We start from the raw sequence: 9,398 nt of genomic DNA, 5'->3' as shown, positions 1-9,398 counted from the left end.
AAATGTAGAATTAGTTTTTAACATATGCATACATAATTAAAATATTCCTTCATTCTTGTCTAGCAACATAATTGCCAGAAAATAAATGTACGCGCAATCTCTGTCCATATAAGAAATCAGAAATATGTATATTTTAATATCGCCGTGAGCCCGCGCTAGATGTTCGCGCATATAATTAATCAATTACAATCAACCAGCACAAACTCCATTTAATTTCTCGTTCCAAATAAAGACAAACTAGACGGCGGTCGATATTCGTAGAGTTTTATTCCGGTATGGTTGAACAGTCATCAAAGGAATCCATTAATCGCAACGCTTTTAGCGGCAGCTGCAACCGCAAAGATCTCTCTCTCTCTCTCTCTCTCTTCAAATCGTTCTACAAAACGTCTCTTTGTCGAGTCTGTGATTCGGAGGACCCACAGCGACATGCCGCGGTGGTCCAACTTCTCGAGAGAGGATTCTCGTAAAGGGGAGCTCTTCTCCGCGAGCCGTTGATACAAGCTGACAAGTATCCGGACCGCGGTACATGTGGTATCGCGCGGGAGTGCGAGCGAGAGGGTCGTGACTCTCGTGGGTACCGCGACTGATTTGAGTTAGCCACACGCCGAGCGAATCAATCACGTCGCATGCACTCGGCACACATGCCGTTAATGTGCGCGCGCTGGCTGGGACCACCAGCCGACGTCGAGAGGAGAACCCCGAGGATTAGGGTGCACCGTGCTTCCGTTTCGTGGATAATTACTCGGCACATCTCTTTCTTTCTTCCCCCCCTCTCCCGCTCTCTGTCTCTGTCTTTCTCTTTCCCTCCGTCTCTCTCTCTTTCTCTCCCACGTTTCGTGACGCACATCTCTATATCGTAGAACGAAAGGCACGTCATGATCGAAGAAGAAAAATAGGGAAAAAGGAGAGAAGGCAACTCTGGGGGTGACTGGCAACGAGAAGCGCGACAGGTTCGTTACCGGCCGAATACTCACTCGACTCGACTAGAATTAGACGAAGGTAATTGCCTCTCTGCGCCTCGACGCGCGGAGACGCGGACGCTGCTGAGAGCCGAGCGCTACGCGTTAACCTTTAACACCGCTCGTATTTCGCTTAGACGATAATATTACGCGAAGGGTTAGGCGCCGAGTTCCCATCAGCTGAGTTTCTACCCTTATTAATTGCACGTGGGTTAAAGTGCTCATGAAGTTTTGCATAAGCTTTTCGTAAGTTGCAATGTTACTAAAAATTGTCCGTAGACACATTGTAAAAAAAAAAAAAGTATCGTATAGATGCTTCAAAGAAAGCTCGAACCTTAATTCAACTTATTCGGTTGAAATTTGTTATAACCGAACATTTCTAATTAATCTTAAATTAAACTTTCAGACTCAGGAAAAATGATGGCTAAAGTCGATAAGATATTTAATCCTTTTTTCACGGTCTTAATTATGTCTACGTTATTGAACCCGTAACTCCCGCCATTCTGACGTGTAAAAGCTCCGGCTGCTTATTGCACCGCGCTCTGCAATCTCGGGCTCAATTGGCAGGTTCCGGTGTCGTTGCGCGAATATCAGAGAATTTTCCTTGGCACCGCGGACACAGTACTAAATTAACATTTCTTACGATAAACGAATTTCCCCGGAGCCTCAGTCGAATTGAATTTCCTGCCACTCTTTCGCTCGGGGGGAGCAGCTCAGCTTGTAAAACTCGATTTTCCACACCTTGGCGACTACCGGCTGGCAGTGCCACTAATGAGCTCGATTAGATGGAATCCTTTTTATCGTGAGCTCTCCCCAAAGGATCTAAAGTATTCTCCGTTGACCTTTTGATTAAAGGCTTTGCACTGTGTGAATGACGATGAAGCGTACGCGAGCGTTACGAATGGACTCAACGTTTTAAGGTATGTAAAACGTATGTAAATTAATAATTCTGCACGGAGAAAAGCGTTTTGCTGAAATCTCTAAAAATTTTGCTGAATACTGAACATAATTTTGTTGTACCAAAATAATCGCGAGGGACACTCAAACTAGTTGTTAGAATGTCAACACTTTTCACAGCATTGCTCATTACGCTCGAAACATCTTTTATAATTATTTCAATGGTGCGACAAAATTGTTTTCTAATCTGTATCCAGTTAATTAAATTTTTATGTTAAAAAATCTTACAAGTATTATTCTTTAGAACGAAATAAATTTTTTGCTCTTGTTTCAACATTCATGGTGTTATTCAAATTTCGTTTTCAATGTGAATACGTTATCGCTGCGATTCTCTTTTGATTCCCTTGAGAAGATTCGCGGCGCGATACGATTCGATACGACGAGAATCGCGAATGCGCACGTAATTATCGAGCGACGCATGACGCGCGCCGTCTCCGGAGGATTAATTAACTCGTTTTGTCCGCCGGACACTGGCTCATTATACACGTTGAAGCCACGACTCGCGCTCGTGTAATTCGCCTCTATATGATCAACGCGGGTGAAAACGATACGTTCGTATGCGCGCGCAGCCGAATCAAGAGAGCGAGATACGAGATGAGATACCGAATTAAAATGCAAGGAACAATCAAGCCACGAGATAGATATTTCCCAGGCAAATTCCCTTTGTGAATTCTTCAATCAGTTTCGAAATTGATTTATTAAGAAGGGGAAGCTTAGCTCTCCCAGGTCATTATCTTTATTGCGAGTTGATAGAATTTTTATTTCGTTTCTCGTTTCCTGAACTTTCAGTTTCTGTATTATGATACATTGTGCTTCAACTCGAAACTCTCACCTGTCCCTCAAACAAGACAGTAAAATGTAAAAGTCGAGCATGCTCATCGCGCAACCCGCATCTCCCTATTCTCCACTGTCACTCCCGCATCGTCGTCGTGGTCCGACATCATTTTTTATAGAGGCGACTCGATCTTTTTCTTTTTATGAACTACGGGTTCGAAAAAAGGGACCTCTCTCTGGCACGGGTGATTCACATAAATTTTCATTTCAAGAAAGACGCACTGTAATCTACGTTTCGTTCTTGGGAAATATAAGGGGAATATAAGAGGAAAAAATGCAACGTACTTTCAATTGAAAACGTTACCTCTCTAATCACGCCAACCTACGTACACGGGTGAATTAATTGTTCTTATAATTTTTTTTCGAGAGGTATCGCATAATTAAGCAATGCGAAACTTTTCTACCGCGCGCAATTACTCCGGCGGGCTTCGACTCGAATCTCGAGTCCGCGCCGCGTAATTAACTTTTCTGACGAGCGGCCTGCGATAATGCTGCTTCGCTGTAAAAGAGCTTGATTCGAGGGGATTCTGCGTTTCAAGTTTAAATTCGCGAGTGTGCGTCGCGTCGCGTCGATATTTCCCGCGTGTAAGGTACGCCTTAAGGGACAGCCACGCGCGTTATCGTTCCCGGGTAGTCCGGGAGGGAGTGCCACATGAGGGTGGACTGCATAAATTCGGGAAGCTGCAATTGGCGCCCGAATACTTTTACAATTCAAATTATGGAAATCTCATGGGTGTGCGCGCTAACCGGGCGTAGCTGCCGACCGCGGTGTACGTCGCTTGTGTACGGAGAGAGAGAGGGAGAGAGAGAGAGAGAGAGAAAGAGCACGAGCGGATTTATTCCTCGGAACACCCGAAACACGGACCACGTTTTGACCGCGCGCAAATCCAGCTCCTCGTTCTGCTCTTTTCCGCCGCCTCTACCGCCGGGGGCTGAGGGGTCAGTCAGAGGGGAGAGGGATGAGAGAAAGGTATTCCCCCCTTCGAAAACGCGCGCCGGGATCCGCATAGTGCCGCTGCACGATAAAGGGATATCGCGATCACCGATTCTAATTCTATAATTCCGCGCTTAAGCCCGTCTTGCACACGCGTAGGCAAGCACGCGCGCACGCACGTGTGCGCGTGCACATACACGGGTGCGTCTTGTAGCGCGCGTTTTATCTAAATCTGTGTCACGCGCGGCTCCACTTCATCCCCTTTAATGCCCATTGCGAGTCGCAGCGCAACTCTCGCATGCGACGAGAACGACGTACTCGAAAAAAGCGACGACCGGCTCTGAATGGAACGTACTTGAGGTAGAATGGAAATTGTATTCAAGAAGAGAGAGAAAGAGAGAGAAAGAGAGAGAGAGAGAGAGAAAGAAAAAGGAAACAAGAGGAGGGAGCGGTGGCAATTGGATACTTCAACGTTGGCGTTTCTACTTCGGAAAAATGGTAGAGAATAGCGGCGAGACGGTAACTGCTCATTGTTTGCCAAAAGACGGTTATTCCATTAATTCATTTCGCAGTTTATCGATTGTTTTAAATTAATTTGAATATTTAAAAAATATATATTTTCTAAATACATTGCCTTCAATGCAATGACTAAAGTGAATGAAAGTTAATGAAGAATCTAGTGTTCAAAGGTTTTTTAAATACTTAGCAAAGTTACATTATTATATTTCTTGTAAAATCTAGATAGAACATCGTTGTAATATTTCTCCAAGCATATTTCACGAAATAGCGGCAAACGTGCGCACGGCTGACGTCCGGGTAATTGCCTGTCAATGTTAACGACTTCAAAGTCCAACGGAGCTGTGACACGGGTCTCATAGGGGCGCAAAACCTCCGTTGCGCCCCCCCCCCTTCCCGATAAAGAATTAACAAAACTTCTGCCGAACGTTTTTCCATCGCGTTAGAAGCGCGCCTCGTCCCGCGACATTCGTTATCCGCGTGAAGCATCCGCGTTCTCCGGCGAGCGCGGGTGAAATTTTTCATAGAGGCACGCGCGGAACATCTCGAAGGCGTTTTAGACTTTTGATTTGAGATCTTTGTAAACGTCCATCCAGGGACGTCGGGGGAAACGGGGGAGGAGTTTCTTCCCGTGACTTCCTTCCCGAGTCTCACGTTTAGCGTCTCGCGGGACCGGCGGCGAGGAAGAAGTTTTCGACGTTGAAAAATGCAAGCCGGGACTTGGTCGTTGCTCCGCACGACGACGCTTCTCTTTCTCCTCGCCGGATGTTTTCTCATTGATGCCTCTTTTTCGCTCGGCTCTACCTCCCGTCGATGTCGACTATCGACAGAGCAATAATACGCGGCAGGATCTAATCGCGGCAAAAAAGTCCCGACATCTTCGGTGATTTGTCTCCGCGTTGTCCTTCGTGCTTTCGGGATCGCGGTTCGTCTTCTCGAACGTGATATGAAATTCCACATTGCGACAGTATTTCGGATGTGGGTAATATTGGACGAGTGCCTGACTGCGGAGACATTGTACTCGATATAATGGCACTTTACAGTTACTTGTAAGAACATATCATCGAGACAGAAATGTTCGACGTCGCACGATAAAGCAGGGTCGTGTGAAATGTTCTTTCGCGTTGTAAATAGTTGCAAAAAGATATGTGTATCGATTTTTTTTACGCAGCAAAAAAGTCCGATGATGTAGATAGATTTGTCGATGTCACAATCAAAATTTATTGCTAATTTTCATATTGAATTTGTAAATTTTGCTTCTGTCAGTTGGATTGATCAAGTGCAATATGTGCACGTATTATAATATTTACCAATCATTTATCTGCTTCAGTTAAATTTTACAGTACAATTTTTGCTATACTGATCGGCTTTTGAGTGACGTACGGATTGCACGGCAAACGTAATTTTTTGGAATGTTGTTTCCTGGTTTATTTCAAACTCGATACTGTTTCTCGTATTTTGTCAGATTAGCCTATCCGGGACGAGATGAGATCGCGCGTAGTTGGCTGCCAAGACGAAGATACTTATTACATTCGGGTATTAGATGAAAAGGGGAATGATTTGATTAGAGAAGTGTATCCGGGGTAAAGGGAATGGAAGGGAGTAAACTGCATCACGCGAGAGTTTATCAACACAAATTGGAGGAGGGCTAAACGAGGAAAGTTTCCTCGCGCCCGCAACCCTCGAGGACATAAAAGAAGTACAATCCCTCATTGGATTTCTTCAACTACACAGGGCTCCGCGTAATTATTAATATCACGAGCGGATGTAACGCGTGACTGTAACGACCGGCTCGGCTCGTTACGCGAAACTTTTTCCGCCGGCGTAATAATTTTCTAACGACGTTCACAATTCAAATGCACGCCACGGAAAAAAAAAGCGAGAGCGGGAACGCGCGAGGTGACTTACAGCCGCGGCTGCATCTCCTCCATCGGGAGCAAAAAGCGCAAGATAAGCTCGACAACTTAGCCGCTAAGCCGTTCTTTCTCGGGATTATCAGTTCGAGCTCGCGTCCCCCCCCGCGCGTCCCTCCCGCGCGCGAAACGTTGCGCAACCCTCGTCCCATTTCCTGCAGACAATACCTACATCCTGGCTCTTCCCTCCTCCCGTCTCTCCGCCGATCCCCGCCGCTTCTCTCCGTTGTTTCGCCATCTCGCTCGCACCCCCGTTGCGCTCGCACCGCGGCTCGTTGTCTGGCACTCCCCCGAAGTCTGGAGTGACAGACAGCGCGGTCCGAGGGGTTGACGTTTGCCGAACGGATGAAACGCAGGAACGTATATTTGTTCGTTCGGACCCTCCCGTGAGAGAGAAGCCGTTACCTTAGAAACGTCAAATACCTTGCCACATAATGACGTGCCGCGAAGCAATTAGTGTGCGTCATTAACTGAATGTTTTAGAATACTGTGCGGCTTATCAGAAACCTCGTATCGTTCGATCAATGGGTCGAGTTTGATGCCTGTCGATTTGTACGAAAGAAACATTAAAAAAAAGGATGACGGGGATAATTTCTATATGAATTTGACAGATCTCTATTCCCCCCCATAATAATGGTAAAAGGAAATAGGGGGATAGTATATTCTACCTCCCCCTTCTTTCCAAATCTAGTGAATGCGAAACTGTGAAGGGACATCAAGTCGTGACACTGAAGAGACCAGAGGGGGAAACGCCGTGACATTTGTCAGAGAATCTTGATTAAATAAACATAAAGAAAGGCGTTCGTCACGGATCGCAGACGAACGGAGTTATTCAATAACGCATAAGACTTTCGGCGGTTACGGTACGCTCGTTGCGTGACTTTTTCTCCAGATGGACAGCAGAGGATAATATTGAAGAGTTCTAAATTAATTTTGCGGTTATATATCATATTAAAAATTGTACGGATAATATGTTGGACATTCTATTTTAATCTATGTCTGAGTAGGAAACAATATAGAGAGAACAATGTAAGATATTAGATAGACGTAGAAGACTACAATGTAGTCGTAATATAAGGGGAGCACAAAATTTCCAAGAACAACTACCGCTTTACGATCTTCCCGTGACTCTTGAAACTATCTCAATTCAGAAATACTCGAAGAATTCTTCGCGCGTGCTCTGCAGTTCATATCCGGCACGTAGTTCATGTGGTAGTTATAAACTGGAAAATCTGAAGGGCCGACCGTTGTTGTAGTTCAAGGACGACGGGAATGGTTGTTATGCATGGAAAACGAGTTGCGGGGCCGCGGCGAAAAATAGAAATTCAAATGTGAACATCTCCATATTTCCAAATTGAGAGTACGCGTAGATGGTCTACCGCCTCTCACTTCGCTTCGGGTGATTTCTGTTAATTCCGAGTAATTTTACATTCTGTTGCCTCCAACAAAACATTCAATTCGGAGAAAGGAAAATTATGCCGGGCGGTGTTTAGAGAAATCTCATATATCTCGTCAACATGTACCATTCTATTATTAAATGACGAAGGCCAGCGGAATCTCATTGTCAGTCTTATGCAAATTTATGTAAAGTCGTCTTGTTTAACTGCGGTATTGTGTGCGGATTGCCGGACGATACGGTAACTGCTTCGACGACGCGGACTTGAGGGACCGTTCTATCTTCCTCTCGAAGCGCGTTATAGTCCTCAGCGACCGCCTCGAAGTTCGGCAATATGCCGTAATAACACCCCAATGCGTATTCTATCATCGGACGTCGTCAGTGAAACCATCGTGATACAGTGGCGAGACGAGAGAAGATGCAAGAGAGCGGAGAGAGAGAGAGAGAGAGAGAGAGAGAGAGAGAGCAAGGAGGATGAGAAGGAATAAATTGCGCGCACGAGCGTTGGAACACCAGCAAATGGTGGAAGTGAGAAAGTGTGAGAGAGAGAGAGAGAGAGAGGGGTGGTAGAGTCCCCGGCATAAATCACAATTATAATCAACGTGCCCGAAAGTTACACCAGGTTCCCTTTGGCCCTTTCCCCCTCCCCGTGACTCGTCGGTGGCTTCGCACCGGCGTCGCATGAAAATTTATCGCTCAACTTCGGTTTCCTTCAAGGTCGGCCGCGCGCAGCCACTTTGCATACATCGCTCTTCTTCCACTTTTTCGCGAGTTTCCTCGCAAGGAAAGTCGACCAGTTTGCGTTGCGCTACATGCATCCGCCGCCGCACAGGCAGGTGGCATAGCAGAACGCGAAGGCGGAGGCTGCGAAAAAGAAAAGTAAGAGACGCGGGGGCAAACATCCCCGTTGAACTTGAAACGAATACTTTATCTCGTTTTGATGAACTGTTCTCCAAGTGCGGCGCCTCGCGTTGCGGTGCCGGGAACTTTTTGCAGTTTATCGTTGGAAACTATATATTTATTGTCGTACGCATTTCACACAGTACTTTTTATTTGTAGTACACTCTTTATTTTCTACTAGTATTAAAAGTTACGTTAAGTTTTTATTCACCGTGGAAGAATGGCTTCGATAAATCCTACGTCGACGTACGAACGTCACAACAACACGACGTGGAACCGTCGATAGGGGATGATACGGCAACGGGAAATGACAAATGAGTCACGCCACCACCACCACCACCACCACCACCATCACCGAGGGTGGTTACGCCTTGCGATCATGCAGTGAGCTCTTCATCGGTAATCAGGAGGACGTGACGACGGTTGCGTAAAATACGGGCGCGTGTAAAAGCGTGGCGGCGTCGAGAATTGCGAGCCGTGCCGAATCGAATCAATCGGGAGCATCGTAATTCGAAATGCGGGAGCGCGAGAAGGGTGCGTGGCGGCGCGGCGTGTAAAGTTACCGGGTTGCAGGCGGGTTCTCTAAATCTAGTTTCTTCGTTACGGAGACGGCTCGCTGTCTGGGAAGGGATCGACGAGCGGCGAGGAATAAAGTAGAAGACTTCGTCGTTCTACGGAGAAGTGAGGATCTTCTCGGTGTTGCTGCTGCTGCTGCGTTTATTTCGCCGAGGGCAAAACGGCGGAACTTCTCGCGATGACACCGCCAACGGCGATTAACGAGATGACAAAGTCGAATTTTCTAGCGTCGCCCTCTAGTCTCGTGCCGCACTCTAACGCCGGCAAGAGGAAAATACGGTGGCGAAAATGGCGAGGAGAAACGAACGACTACGAGGTACAAGGCAAAGGGAGTTCGTATAAACTTTCGTGCATTTTGCGCGCGTTTCTCTTTCCTCTCCACCATCCCCCCCGGGCCCTCCTAAATTTCTGAT

The sequence above is a fragment of the Monomorium pharaonis genome, chromosome 3, assembly GCF_013373865.1.
Source record: "Monomorium pharaonis isolate MP-MQ-018 chromosome 3, ASM1337386v2, whole genome shotgun sequence".
NCBI lineage: Eukaryota > Metazoa > Arthropoda > Insecta > Hymenoptera > Formicidae > Monomorium > Monomorium pharaonis.
This window is presented reverse-complemented; position numbering follows the sequence as displayed.